We start from the raw sequence: 15,829 nt of genomic DNA, 5'->3' as shown, positions 1-15,829 counted from the left end.
CCTTGGACACCACCAACGCCATCGAATGCCATTTTAGTTGCGTCTACTTCGTATCCCTGGAATTCAGAACTCTGGTATAATAGGTAGAAGTGACAACCTTTCTATCCCGGGATGAGTTCTGTTTCTCTCATTTCACTTTTATGATAAAACCCCACACATTTGGATTGAGAGGGAAGGCAAGAAGCAGTTAAAATTTTTGAGAGTTTGGATGGCAGACTATACTAAAAGGAAGCATAGACCCTAGCAGCCTGGTAAGTAAGGATCTTTAACAAGTTCGGTTTCTTTATGTAATGCAGGGGGCAGGTTCAAATGCCGTTTTGGAGGGAACTTAATATAAAGTGTGGAGACTGCCCAGGTTGTTCTTTTTATTGGTTGGCATTTAAGAAGAAGGTGGGTTCAAGAGATTATTTCTGAGGGTAGAAACTCTGCTTGACGGACAGTATTGAGATGCCCACCAGGAGTGGTCCCAACCCCATGACCTGATGTGACAAATGCCCAAAAGTTAGTTGGAAAATTTTATTATACTCTGCTAGGAAATAAAAATGCCAGAAATAAAGTACCGTCCAAATGAAAACCATCAGTTGTTTATAAGTATTTTTAGGTATTTGCTGTGTTTTCAGAAAATAGTTTTGTTTGCTTTTTGAAAGTCATTCCATGATGAAAATGGTTATGTCACATGTTCTTAGCTCAACATCCATTCACTATTAGAGCTTAATATTTCTAATTATTATGATTATTATTTTTAAATAACATAACGAATCATTGTGTATCATTAGTACTTTGATCTCCTTGCCTTCCTTAATGGAATGTCTTTACTCACAGTATACTTTGTTCTTTCAGGTTGGCCTTGGGAGAGTTGGCAAGGCCTGGGTCTTCAAAGTCAAATGATTGTCAAAAAGTGAATATGATGTACCAGTACCTAGTTTATTACTTAGAGTAGAGGCTGGAATACATAACTGATTTTAAAATAAGAAGAGTGGTTTAAAAAAAAAAAAAAGACTCTTAAATACAGAAAACAAACTGATGGTTGCCAGAGGGGAGATTGGTGAGGAGATGGATGAAATAGATAAAGGGGATTAAGAGTTACAAACTTTCAGTTATAAAATAAATACGTCACAGGATGAAACGTACAGCGCAGAGAATACAGTCAATAATATTGTAATAACATTGGTGACAGATGGTGGCTACACTTATTGGGTGAGCACTGTGTAATATATGGAATTGTTGTATCAGTATGTTGTACACCTGAAACCAAGACAACACTGTGTGTTAATTACACTTCAACAAAAATAAAAATTAAAAAAAAAAAAAAGAAGAGTGGTTTAATTTTTACAAAGTATTCACCCAGATTTGCAAAGCTAAGCTCTAAAGAACCTTTTCTTGACTTCATGGACAAATTCTGAAATAGTTTCCAAAGGCTGATAGAAAGAATCAGATAATGTCCATAAAGTGCGGAGCACAGGGTCAGGCACACATGAAGCGGTAATAAATAAAAGCAGTTATAATACTGTTAAGAAAAGCCTCCAGATATCATTCAAATCAGCGCGAGACAGAAGTAGAAGACCATGTCAACCATTGCTCATGTAGCTCTCTGCTGTGCTCCAGTGTGTAATACACAATGTAGTCTGGAACTTCTTGGGTCATTATGGAAAGATTTCCCTTCTTTATACGATTCCAGCACAGCACTTCTCAAAGGGCATTGGCTTGCCTTGTTCTGGCACCAACTATATGCCAGTAAGAATAGTGGAAGTTTAACTGACAGAAGGGTAAAGTTCAGGGGGCATGTTATCATTCATGTCCTTAAAAAGTCAACATCAGTCTCAGCTGACAGCTTCCCTCCAAGCTTAAGTATACAGTCTGGGTTTTCCAGGATATTGTCATGAGTTCACAGCTTACTTCGTTTCCCTGACCCTATCCTTGACCAACCTGCTATGTTAGAACTATGGCTTCCAGTGGTTGCTCAACACTTGGCAGATGGACTGAACTTTTAAATGGTGTTTTACATGAGGGCAGCCCTTGCTCTGGCTGGATCTGTATGAAGAAGCTTCACTGGGGAGGCAAATTATTTGAACATGTATATGTGTGTGTATAGAGGAGTGGAGGCAGGACTATGGCTGCCCAGCCTGAAACTAGCCCATATCCCAGACTTCCATTAACTTTTCCAAAAGTGGACTCCAATTCAGTGACCAACAACCTCAAGCTGACCTTTAAGACATGACAACAATATCAAAGCTCTAGTTCCCACCAGAACCTGAATCACCGCCAGAGGCATTTGGCCTACAAAGTACCCATCCATTCCACTTTTGGAGCCATTTTGATTTCAGGAGACCAGTATGCCAAGGTCTGAGGGAGGCAGATGGCTCCAACAGTCTTTTTTTTTTTTTTTCTTTTTCTTTCTTTTCCTCAGAGAATAACAGCATGAGAGCCATCTTTTATCACTTGTACCTTCTGGTTTTATGTCTTCATGGGTAGTGTAGGGCAGTAGTAGGTGAATGTGTGGAATGGGGTGGGAATAGGGAGTAGGGGAAAACAGAGATTAGATAGGGAGAAAATGGGCTTAAATGGAGAGTACAGATTTCATGAGCCTATACCAGGGTAAGTGGGGAAATGAGGCTAACCTAGAAAACTGAAATTGCTGCCTTCCCAACATAGAATTATCATCTTAGTCATGCCTGAGGCCAGTTTGAGGGCAAGTTGTTGGGGGGGGTGGTGACTCTCCCATCCTTTTCCCTAAACCTAAATCCTTTTCTTCCCGCCTGACTTCCTTCACTTCCACTATTCTCTATATATACATATTTTTGTGGTCTTTTAAAAAACTAAAAAGATATGCACCAGCCCGTTAATACTAACTAATGTTGGAGGCAAGAGGGATGATATTCACTTTATTTTTTTTTATTCTTTTTTTTGATATTCACTTTAAAAACTATATATTTTTGGATTATAGTACTTGTTGCTTTACACATTTAATATTTTTAAAATTAAAAAATAAAAACGTTGATAAACACATTTTCCTTCCTCTACTGCTCCCCTTCCCCAAATCTTCTAGTTCAAAAGTGAGTCTTCCTTCCATTCCAGCCCAATCAAAATTTCTTTTTATTTTATTTTATTTTGTTTTTATTTTTGGAGAGAGAGAGACAGGCTCAAACTCACAAACTGTGAGATCATGACCTGAGCCTAAGTTGGGTGCTCAACTGACTGAGCCACCCAGGGCCCCTCCCCTCAGTCAAAATTTCTATTTCCCCAATGTTAGGTAGCTAGGCAGTGATCAAACTATTTGGTTAAAGTAATTCCACTAATGTGTGTTCAAGAAGTGCTGTTGGGCGCTATTGACATTGACGATCAGGCAATAAGTGGGTGAGGGTATCAGAAGAGTGGTCGACCTGGGTGATAATCCCATCACCGTGAGCTTCGTCTAAGACTTTGAGCATATCATTTCAAATGCCCATATCTTCGGCCTATTTGTTTTTTTTTTTTTTTAATCTTACATGCAGAACTAAGAAAGTAATACTACTATTCTTGTACTCTGAAAATTTTGAAGAGACATTTTGGGCTTAGTCTGTGAGTTTTCACTGCATTGTCTCCTAGGTCTGGTGGCAATGGTGGTGGTGGTGATGAGGTGCAGGGAGATGGAGAGAAGAAAATACCATTTCTCTTTACAAAGGAGAAAAGATACGCCCCCATTGACCTAGATGTCATGAGTCTTTTTTTCTCAAAGAGAAATGCAGGTTCCAGAAGCACCTTGTAGTTGGGAACCACGAAAACTTAAAACACAAACTACTTTGCTTTGTACTCTTTATAGACGGATATGACCTAAAAATGGTTCTGTACTGTCATTGCACTTTCCATAGAACACCATGAGGAAGAACTGGCTTCCTCAAGGACATGCTTTCCTTTGCCACACTGAGTACCTACCTTGTGCTTAGATTGTTCTTATACTGGGCTCTGTGGACAAAACAGAATTTCTTAACATGAGAAATGCTCAGTTAAATGCTCATTTAAGAAGTGAAATGAGAATGAAATTTCAGTCGCAAGCAAAGCCTATAGTATTTTTAAAAACAATGAATTAAATGAGGGAAATGAAATCATAACCTTTACCTGAACCAGTTCATCCTCTTTTTTTTTTTTTTTTTTAACTTTATTTCTCTAGTAGGAAAATAATTCATCTGGCCTGACTGTATTCGTTACCACATAGCCAGCACGGTTGTCTCATGCCAGCACCAAGACCATATGAAGCTAAATCAACAGACCCTGATTTGTTGGCTCAACCAAGTATAAACTAGCCACTGGAAAATCGAGTTGAAAACATAGGACAAATATATGAAAGAGACAAGCCACAGCTTGCAGGAGAGAAGATGTTTGCAGAAAACTCCAGCATTACAGGTTTATCTAAGGTGTGGTCTCAGGTAAGCTGCAGTAATTACCCAGGATACCACAGCTAGTGGCTGAAAAATGAAGTGCTTCACAAACTTAACCCTTTCATTTCTCCCCAGACAAGCTTTTAGAGGAATTCACTCGATAGCCAGCTTGTAGTAAACTAGAAGAATCGTTTTTATTGTGATTGAAATTGTTTTTAATCATTCCTATATCCAAAGATATTTCTTAACTGTGGCCTTTCATTTGTTCTTTCTACATTTAGCTTTACAAATGTATAGGACTTCATTTTTTGATGCAGCATAGTTGAAGATCTTACACCACTGGGGGCTTTGTGGTTTAAGGATGATGTGGTTAAAGAAGCACAAAGAGGGGCGCCTGGGTGGCTTGGTCGGTTAAGTGTCCGACTTCAGCTCAGGTCATGATCTCACTGTCCGTGGGATCGAGCCCCGCGTCGGGCTCTGTGCTGACAGCTCAGAGCCTGGAGCCTGTTTCAGATTCTGTGTCTCCCTCTGTCTGTGACCCTCCCCCGTTCATGCTCTGTCTCTCTCTGTCTCAAAAATAAATAAACGTTAAAAAAAAATTAAAAAAAAAAAAAAAAGAAGCACAAAGAACATTAAAAATTGCATTCTGGTAAAGGCAAGTCCCTTTACAACTAGGATCTCAGTTTCCTCATCCTATACAAGGCATGACATCACATGGTCTCTGAAGGCCCTTTTTAGCTCTGACCCTTCATTTTTCTATTTTGTAGAAAGTGTGGCATCAAGAAGCAGTTCTCCAATCAATCCACAAGACACATCTAAATTATTGATTAATTATAGCATCTGAATTTAGAAAAGCCATTATGTATTGAAATTGCTTTATTTTTGTTAAGTAATGAGAAAAATTTTAAAGTGCCTGGTTTAGTTTGAATTGTGTACAAGCTAAAGCTCTTCTACCTACTTAACTTCCCTTGAAAATGATCTGGTTATATTGTGTTTTACTATGTATTTTGGATTTTCACATAACATTAGCACTCTATGTCCCTTGAATATATTTTCATGCTTTTTTTCAGATGGTTTTATCTTTGCATCACATTTAGAATTTAAGAGAGAAGATGCTTATGCCTATAGCTATATTCCTTATAGAATCTGTATTTCATTTTGCCTTCGCACAGTAAATAACCCATTCCCAACAGAAACTATGCAAATACCTACGGCTAGTGGTCCATCAAATCCTATAGTTGGAAGAAAAATTAGGCATAATCTTATCCAGCCTCTCACTATTTTTATGATAATAATAGTATTATAATAATGAATAGCTATCATTCTTTCAGTACTTCCTATAAAAATATAAAGCCAGATACTGTGCTGGGTTTGTTATGTTCATTATTCATTCAGTTCTTAAAACAGCATTGTGAAATAGGAGTTATTATTCCCATTTTGCATATTAGAAAGCCAGAGCAAACAGTTTAAGTAACTTGCTCCCAAGTCCATACACTATTGGTACTGAGACTTGAACTCAGGCCTGTCAGACATTAAAGTCCCTTGATTTTCAGCCGTAGAATAGAGGGAGGAAATCGAGGGCAGCCAGAGACATTAAGTATGGCTCAGGGTAAGAAAACTGCACATGCTGCTTCCTTTGTGTGGAGTACTTTTCTCTCCTGCTCTCCACCCCCTTCTTCAAACTTCAACACCCCTTTGGAGAGAATGGTCTTTTTTAAGATTGCTATCCCTTCCTAACAGATGGTGTCAGTCTCCCAGCCACCATTTTGTTGTCTCAGAACAGCTTTACTTTTCCTCCATGACACTTGCCACAGTTTGCAGGGAAACATTTTTATGACTATTTTATTGGTGTCAAGTTCATAGCACTTCTCACCATCTAACATATTATACAGTTATGTGTTTCATTTATTGTCTATATCTCCACTAGAATGTGAGCTAGATATCTCTTGAAGATACTGGGTATCTATCATCTATCTCTCTATCTATCAATCTATCATCTATCTGTTATTTATCTTGAAGTCTCTAAAGATGGGTAGTTGTAAAGAGTCATACTTGATGTATGTTAGGACAACAATGATTATTGCAAGAGTCTGCCATTTATTCACTAATCCTTCTTGATAAGAATTTCGTTGAGACATGCAAATGCTGCAAAATATTTCTTATATCTGCTTCTGATTTAAAAAATTCTTCACGTACATAATCTTATTTAATCCTCCAAGACCCTGTCACATAGGCAGGATAAAATGCCCCTGGATGAGGAATTGAGGTTCAGAGAAATTAAATAATGTATCTCAGATCACATGGTTTAAGTGGTGGAAGTTGGGATTCTTCTCTTAGACACTGTATCTCCCTGGAGCGTGGACAAAAGGCATCTGGAGTTCATGGAAGCGGGGGTGAGATGGCAATTACTCCAGTGAAGTTAGACATGGCAACCAGGGCCCTGAGGCACCCTGCACCTCAACACACACACACACACACCCCTGGGAGAATCCCTGCTACTGGACAGAATGAGTATGACTTTGTAAAGAATAAATTCATGTCTTTGATATAATTCACCCCACATCAGTGACAAGTATGGCTGTGATAAGGACAGAAACAAGAAAATATTCCATGCCTGTTAGCCATCACCACTGGGGAATCACTCTAGAGCAATTGTCCATAAGCCCACATGGTTTGGCCTTCTTCTCTTTTAGGCAGATGAGAGAGTATAAGTGGGGTCCAGATACCACTGGAGGGCCCCTCATGAGCAAATTCATGCAAGGGGAGGGTATGGAGAGAAGCAAAGGGGGAAGATCAAGTGATGTTAAGGGGGCTTTACTTTTAAGGACTATTAGGTGAACTGTTCTGTGGGTGTTGGAGAGCAGGGTTAGGGAGTAAGTGGTAGGGTAATCTGACTGGCAGTGTGTATTCAAATATGCATAATGATAGATTATCTTGCCTGTTATAAGGAAAATTTAGATTCAACTTTATAAAACACATTAATTAATAAATATAACTTTGTTCAGACTTCCATTATGTAAATATTCAAATGATTCTTGAATCAGTTCCAATGAGATTATGAGTTGTCCTTAAAAGCCCAGAGTGCAAATTAAAATTGTATCTCCCCAACTTCCACAACACCTGCCACCCTCCTACCACGAATGCCTTTAAATAAGTTTATAACTATTGTACTTGGAAACATTTTGGAGGATTTTCAGGGACATTTTAGCTTGGCCCAGAAGTTGCTGTGGTCTTGACAAAGTTTAGACCACTGATTTTGACAGAACTAAGCTGCCTATTTTCTTAAGTAGCTTCCTATAATTTTGTTCTCTTCAAGATGATGTGAATGGAATGATTTGCCAGCCAGAAGAGGCTATAGTGAGAGAAACTGGGTTAATATTGAACACACATGGCACAATGTATTCCCATCTATATTTACTACACACATACCACAAGTTTCTTTGGTAGAAATAGGGGGGTTAGGGTAGATGATAAAGAAGGGGAAAAATGAGAAAGAAGATTAAGGATTGACATTTCTGAGTCTTGGAGTTTTAGTTATCTATTATTACAGAATGATTTGTCCCCAAACTTAGCAGCCTAAAACAATAAACATGTATTATCTCAGTGTTGGTAAATCAAGAATTCAGGAGCTTATCAGGGTAGTTGTGGCTCAGCCTTTCTTACAAGGTAGTAACCAAGGTGTTATCCAGGACTGGAGTCATCTGAAGGCTGGGTTGGGGCTGAAGAATCTATTTCCAAGATTCTACTTACATGGTTGGTATGAGGCTGCTGACAGGCAGCCTCAGTTTTTCCCACAGGCTTCCCAGGGCTGATTGAGTGTCCTCATGGCATGGCAGTTTGTTATCCCCAGTGTGAGTGATCTAAGGTGAGACAGAAGCCTCAATGTCTTTAATGATCTCACCTTGGAAGACACACTTCGTCATTTTGGCCTTATCTTATTAGTTGTATATGTCAGTACTATTTGATGTGGGAGGAGACTACACCCAGTGGGACTACCAGGACCTCAGTTACCCCACTTAGTTTCTGTGCTCAAAGATAATATTTGCCCAGCCTGCCTCATAGTGCGGTTGTGAGAATCACATGACATAGTCGATATAACACCTAGACACAAAAGAGCATAAAAATATCATGTGTCATTATAAATGTTATTTTAAATGATGGAGAAAAGATTTACTGAGCACCTGCCATATTCCAGGCCCTTGGTAAATGGTAGTGAATAAGATGGACATGGCCCTGGCTTTAGAGCTTACCTTCTAGGAGGAAGAAAAGAGTGTAAGAAATAAAAGAACAAACAATACTTATGCTATCGTGTTGTTTCTATGGAAGAAGAAACAGCATTCTCTGATGGAGAGAAGTTGGGCACCAAAGCTAATGGGGCACTATGGAATGCTCCCTCAGGATTTGACCTTTTAGGTGAGATTGGAAGGATAAGATGGACACAGTCATACAGTGAGGGCTCAGATATCCCTGGAATAGGGCTCACCAGCTGAACAGATTTGTAGAGCTCCTAGGGTGCATCCCATAAAACACCAAATGAGCATGAGTTGCCCATAATGCAGGGTATTAGTCATCGTCTCAAACGCTAAAATTATAAAGTATACTCATTGTGTTTCCCATTTAGGGAGAACTGTCGCCTGCCCTGTCAACTAGAGGGGTGGCACCTAAAAGAAACAACCCCAAAGATGGTATTTACGTGGCTTAAGAAACATCTGAGTATCGGGACCCCCCCCCCCCACCTCACCCCTGCCCCACTGCAATGTTGCCAGCTTTAGAGCTTGCAGAAAAATAGATTACAATATAATAAGCACAACAGTGCTGGTTTCTGGGTTCTTTCCTAGTTAATTTTTAAAAACCATGCTCTTGCTTTAATTGTTTTGTTATTTTTTGATCAGAGCAATAGAAGTAATTCTTCCAATTCTCAGCCTCACTAAGTAAACACAGACCTGAGTGGAGAGAAGGCTACCTGTAGTTTTGGGGGAGAATAAAAGATAAAATGAAGTATTTCTATCAAGTCTTGGCTCAGAATTGTTTTTTTTTTTTTTAAAGGTTTGTTTATTTATTTTAAGAGAGAGAGAGAGGGAAAGAGAGAGAAGGAATCCCAAGCAGACTCTGTGCTGTCAGTGCAGAGACCTACACAGGACTCAGTCTCACCAACCATGAGATCAGGACCTGAGCTGAAATCAAGAGTCGGATGTTCAAATGGCAGCCACCCATTTGGCCAAGGCCCTCCTTGGCTTGGAATTGTTCTGACTGAAGTCTCACAGAATTGTCTTTTGCATAGGAAGATTTCACAAATGGATCACTCAAAGCAGAAACCATTTTGGGGTTCCTCGTGAATGTTTGTCCAACAATTCACCCCACCTGTATCAGAACAAGCTGAATGATAATATAAAACAACACCTGAGCAGCTGGTAAAAGGCGGGCTTTGGGCCCACAGAGGCTTTAAAAAAGAAACGCAAAACCTTACAAAACAATTTTGTTTTAAATATGTTTTTCATGTTAATCTCAGTCACAAAAGATCCAAATCAAAAGAATGCACTATGGAAAATTGCTGTAAAGCCCAATGCAACAAGGTGCTGCTTGGCCAAGAAACATACCTGACAAATTGTTTCAGGATCATGCTGGATGAAGCCTCATGGTGGTTATTAGACATACGATTTAGGGCCATGTACCACTTTTGATCTAGCCTACCACTGTCACTGTTTGCAAACAGAAGTCCCGGTTACTGCCACCCAGATCCCAGAGCTCACACTCATCAGAAGCCTGGCAGTCTGGCATCGTGTCATGGGCAGGGACATTGATGTCAAAGGGGCTGGAATCTCAGCTTTGCTGCTTCCTATCTTTGGAACTTTGGGCAACTGAAATGTCTCTGAGACTCACTTTCCAATGGGAAAAGATATAATATATACTGCCCGGGCATGTTGAAGATTCAGTAAGATAATGTTGATAAAACATCTTTCATAGTAAGCATTGGATTACTATTATTTTTATTATTTTTTGTGCATTATTTATTATGTAGAATTGTTAATACCACATATTTATTATTCACCGTCTTTCTGTTCACCGTCCTACATTTCGAGGGGCCAGTTATGGCCTCTGGCAGATAAATTCTACATCTGCTATCATTTGCATCTCTAACACTCCTTTTCCAAGTGAGTTTCATTGTTTTCTTTTTAGAGTTGATAATAACAAATCTATCCAGCAGAAGACTATAGTTTTGCCTCAAACCTCTATTCTATAGGCCGTAGTGCTGGAGTTATACTGCTATTATGTATTTGGACAACCTCAATAAAACTGTTAATGAATGAACATAGACCAGTGCTGAAGTCCAGTGCTAAGAATTCCATTCAGGTGGGATGTTTTTCAGGCAAATAGTGTACAATTTTGCAGTCATTTCAGCTGTGTGACACTCTTCCTATGAGCTATTTTATTAGTGTAGCCATCATTTTTAGAGACATTACCAAAAGATTTTGTATTATTTAAAATTCACCTTAGACTATCTAGGAATGGTTGAGCTGACTGGAAAGGCAATGGGCTCTTCAAGTTCAATGTAAATTGGCAATGTGGTTTAGACAAATTAAAGACCTCTTTAACTTCCCTGTGCTTAATAGGAAAAGCATCCAGACTAATACAATAGGTCACACTTAAATGATTCTCTCCTTAAGAATTAAACTGTCTTTGCACTATGCATTGGTGGCAGAAGATAATAAGATGCAGCTCCCCTAACTGAATCTTTCTTAAAGGAACTGACCAGGTAAAAGAATGGAGTTACTGTGCATGAAAAAAGAAAAATACAAAAATAATTTGACCTGCTAAAAGAATCAATTTTTCTGTGTACTGGAGCAAGACGCTAACAAGCATGACAGTAGCCCTTCGGCTATTGAAACACTCTGTAAAGGCTTCACTTCAGCACGGAAGGTATCCGCAGACCCGATTTCAATGTGGGTGCTTCTAGCTGCCTAGGTCTGAATTCATAAAAGAGTCTTAGATAGAATGCGTCTGTAACTGCCAGGGGTTGGGGTTAGTTGCAAGATTTTATGTGGTGAGGAGAGGGGTTATTAGGATACTGAGGATTTAACCCCGTAGAGAAGCAGACTATCACTTCTATCGGAGCCTGCCAACCGCTCCTGAACACTTAAAAAATGTTTTTAAAAAGTGGGCATGTTTGTTAGCATTAACATAGAAAGAACGCGGTACTAAATGGGGTTAATACATTTAATTTCTTCTGAATCAGGTAGTATTTCACCTGTGTCAGGTGATAGTGGGTGGGGACGGAGTTGGGAAGGGACTCTATTTTTGTAATGGGATTGCAGAAAGCTTTCTGAAAAATTGTATCATATTCTTTGGTGAATGAGCCTCTTAAGTTCTTTATAAATTTGAAATTATTTCATTCCAGCAAATAAATTATAGCTATAGGTTTGCATTGACTGTGTGAGGGGCACTCTTCTTCTTTTTTTAAAAATTTTTAAAAATTTTATTTTAGGGAGAGAGAGTGTGCATACAAACGCGGGAGAGGCACAGAAAGAGAAAAAGAGAGAGAGAGAGAGTCTTAAGCAGGCTCCAAGCTCAGTGTGGAGCCATCCCCAGGCTGGATCTCACACCCTGGGATCCTGATCTGAGGGGAAATCAGAAAAGTCTGGAGCTTAATGTTTAACCAACTGAGTCACCTAGGTGTCCTGAGGCTCTGTTCTTTTATCCACATTTTTAGACAATGCCCATAATAACCCCCTAAGGCAGAAGTAGGTTTTCCCAAACAACAGATCAACAAACAAAGCCACAGTAAGTAACAAGGCCATAGAGATTTGAACCCAGGTCCTCCAATTCTAAGATGCTTTTGTGATGCTCCTCACCATGATGTAATTATTTCAATTCCTTCTGGTCCTCTGTGTTCCATGGTGAACTCAGGATCCCCGTAATTGTTTCTCAAGGGAGAGGACTTCCTTCATGTTATGGCACTACTCAATTTAAGGAGCTAAAGTGTGTGTCATTTTTGTATGTTTTGAAATGTTAATCATAAAAGTGCTTATGGAGACACAGAATAAACTATTTTGAATTGGAACTAGCAGACAATACTGAATGCCTGGTCACTCTAATTGCGAGACATGTAACCCAATGCTCAGTGAATGGTACTGCAGTTCCTGGGACCACAGCAGCCAAAGTGGGATAGGTGGTTGAGGACATATTGAGTATTAGATGAATCTCTTTTCTTGTATATGGTCAGCACCACTTAAGATTTGAGTCTGGAACAAGGGACTCCGAGCCTTAATAAGGCCTGTCCACCCTCAAAGACCTTTAGACAGCATCGTCCCTGGCTTCTTGGCTTTAATGGCAGTGCGTGACTGAAACCAAACAATGTGAAAATGCCGATTGACAAAATAAATACTGTGAGCCCATCAGAGAAACTGCCAGATCCGCAGAGTGACCCAGGCAACTGAGAAGTGCCAGCCCGAAGCCTCCTGTGTTTAGCCCCTCCCTCCACATCAGTACCTGAGGGCCTCCCCTCTGGGGCCAAGTTTTCCTCATTTCCCATCCCTGAATGAAATGTCTACGATCTAGTTAGCTAGACTCCATCTGAAAAATGAATTCATCTATTCCTACCAAGAATATTTTAAATCCAACCAGTTCCAATGAACCCAAATTCTCCTTGCAAAGAAGAAAAAAAAAAGTATAAAAAAACATATGTTTATTTAAAATCTTTCACATAAGGGCTGAGTGGCAGAAGGAATAGAAAGCAGAAGCCAAAATGAATACTATCGGGCTCAGTATCTTATTAGGACCATTTGTTTGGAGAAGTGCAGTAGGGAAAAAGCCTAGACCTAGATGGTGATAATAACTTTTTACTAAGTGTTAAAAAATAAAGAAAAAAGAGAGGAGAAGGAAGGAGAGAAAGGAGAGTAAGTAAGGGAGGGAGGGAGGAAGGGAGGAAGGAAAAGGAACAAGAAAACATGTCAATACAGTAGGTGCCACGAACCATGTACTTGTAGCAAGTTAGTACAAAACATGCATTGGATTAAATCTAGGTTGGCACCTAAAAATGTAAAATCACCATACACTCAAATGCCTTCAAACTTTGTGAGCTTCGTGGCAGAATCTTGGAGGGAGAAGGAAATTAACCAAAGTTGTTATTGTCATTTATAGTAAGTCTGATGTTAGAGACCAGCACAAATCTCTGAAAATAGACTGGATTTGCTTAAAAGCAAATGGTTTTTGTTAGGGGTTATTTTTCTCATGTCACAAATATGAAGTCACACCATAAAAGGAAGTGGTAAAACCTATATCACTCAAAGCCTTGAGGATATATCCACGTGTTCCCACATGCTCAACAGTTATTGAAAGTGTGATTCTCATTTTACCTGTTAATCCAATACTTGGAAGTATTCAACAAGCAGCTTAGCCTTCTCCTCAGTTCTGATTTCTGAGCAATTGCAGAGAACACATTCGCCTGTAAAAAAAAATCTCAAAAGTTCACAATCCCGGAAATCGTTTTTATGACCAACAGTGTGTTACATGACTCATCCACTGTGAGAACAGAGCACCAATTTCCAATTAATATCCAATTAATATTATATATAATATAATATTAATATCCAATTAATAAACCTGACTTCAGGTTTCTCTGAAGGGAATTCAGGAAATAGCCAATGAATTTATTCATTTATCCATATGCATCTGTTGAGAGGCTCTGTGATATAGGGTAGTAATGAAAACAGATTTTTCTGGATGAAATCAATCATGGGGACAGGTGTGAGAAATAAGAGAGAAGCAACTCTGTTCTGAAATTTTCCAGATAACTGAGTCAAGTCTGCATTTCTTTTCTGTGATCTCACACAGCTTTTTGGACTTTTGAATGAAAGATGGGGAGAAACATGCACATTTTCATTGAGATCATGAAAGATCTCAAAATAGAAATTGATCTTTAATTTTTTAGTGGTACTCTTTAAAAAGTTTAAACGTATTAGCATTTAAAACTATTTAAATATAGGGGCGCCTGGGTGGCTCAGTCGGTTAAGTGTCCGACTTGGGCTCAGGTCATGATCTCACGGTTAGCGGGTTTGACAGTGGGTTTGAGCCCCGTGTCATGGGGCTCTGTACTGACAGCTCGGAGCCTGGAGCCTGCCACGGATTCTGTCTCCCTCTCTCTCTGCCCCTCCCCTGTTCACGCTGTCTCTCTGTCTCTCAAAAATAAGTAAATAAATGTAAAAAAATTTTTTAAATATAAAAAAGATATCAATTACTTCTGCTGTATAAGGAGAGCAGGAATATTGAGTCACTCTTTATGAAGCCACTTTTCGCACTATATATGTACACACACATGTATACATATATACATATATATTAGTTTTTTCATTAAAAAATTTTTTTTAGTGTTTATTTTTGAGAGAGAGAGAGAGACAGGGCATGAGTAGGGGAGGGGCAGAGCGAGAGGGAGACAGAATCCGAAGCGGGCTCCAGGCTTTGAGCTGTCAGCACAGAGCCTGACATGGGGCTCAAACTTATGAATTGCAAGGTCATTACCTGAGCCGAACTCAGACACTCAACTGACTGAGCCACCCAGGTGCCCCTTATATATATTATTTTTAAGGCAGTATCAGGGAGCAGTTGATATCCTTTGAAATTTCTATATAGGCAAAACTCATTGACTTCAAAAGTCATAGTTGTCCCTTGCTGATTCCTGGGTCTGGGATTTAAGGGCTAAGTGGAGCCTGGAGAAATGGAAGCACCAGTAAGACAAGGCTGACCTGGCTCTTAACATGACTCTTCTATACTGATTTGGAAGGGAACCTCAAGGTCTTTGGAGAAAAGTAGCAATGGTATTAGTTACAATAAAAGGCATTGACTATGCTTTACATGGATGGAGTACCCAGAATTTCTGTGGGCTTGCATTTGTGTTACCTAATTTCTGAATTCAAGTGGTGGGTAGTGTGCCTTGAACTGTCTACCTAGCTGTGAGACTAAAACAAAAAGAAAAAAAAAATAAGCCGTCAATTGTCTTGAACCAAACAGCCATTCTAACTGAATTCTAGTTTTCTTCTAGTACTAAGAAACACTGGTGAATGGATCATGCTTTTTGCATACAATTTCCCTAAAAGATAAAATAAAGATGGCTATTTCTGCTTATTTGGAGCTTTGTCATGGAAACATGCTATAAAAATAGGCCCTAACCACTTGGGACCAATCTTCCCAAATGGATATACTGAACATACTGTGGATTCAGGCTGAAGCATTCACTCAGCTTAGTGATTATCTAGCATTATCTCAGTGGATAATGATTTTAATACTTCATAACACTCATTATGGCATTAGTGGTTTCATATTAATAAGATATTAGTTTTGTTATTCAGGGAATCTAATACATGAAAGTGAAAAAATAAAAATCACCTTAAAGCCTTTGTTACCCAATGGGATTTTTATTTGTTTGCTAATATCAAAATGCCTTTCCTTTTTGAAACAATTATTTGAGCTTTCCATAATTC

The 15,829-nt window shown here is 39.1% G+C and overlaps 1 long non-coding RNA gene across 1 annotated transcript; it reads left to right on the top strand.

Annotated features, from left to right (window-relative positions):
* The first annotated feature begins 69 nt into the window (after positions 1–69).
* Positions 70–5,210, top strand: LOC132682734 (uncharacterized). Its single transcript, XR_009611837.2, has 3 exons — positions 70–251; positions 4,148–4,403; positions 5,123–5,210. It is a non-coding gene; the product is annotated as an uncharacterized LOC132682734 (long non-coding RNA).
* Positions 5,211–15,829: the final 10,619 nt, after the last annotated feature.

Source organism: Panthera onca, chromosome C2, assembly GCF_046562875.1.
Source record: "Panthera onca isolate mPanOnc1 chromosome C2, mPanOnc1 haplotype 2, whole genome shotgun sequence".
In the NCBI taxonomy this organism is placed as follows: domain Eukaryota; kingdom Metazoa; phylum Chordata; class Mammalia; order Carnivora; family Felidae; genus Panthera; species Panthera onca.
The sequence above is the reverse complement of the archived record's forward strand: the minus strand, read 5'-3'. Positions and strand labels throughout refer to the sequence as shown.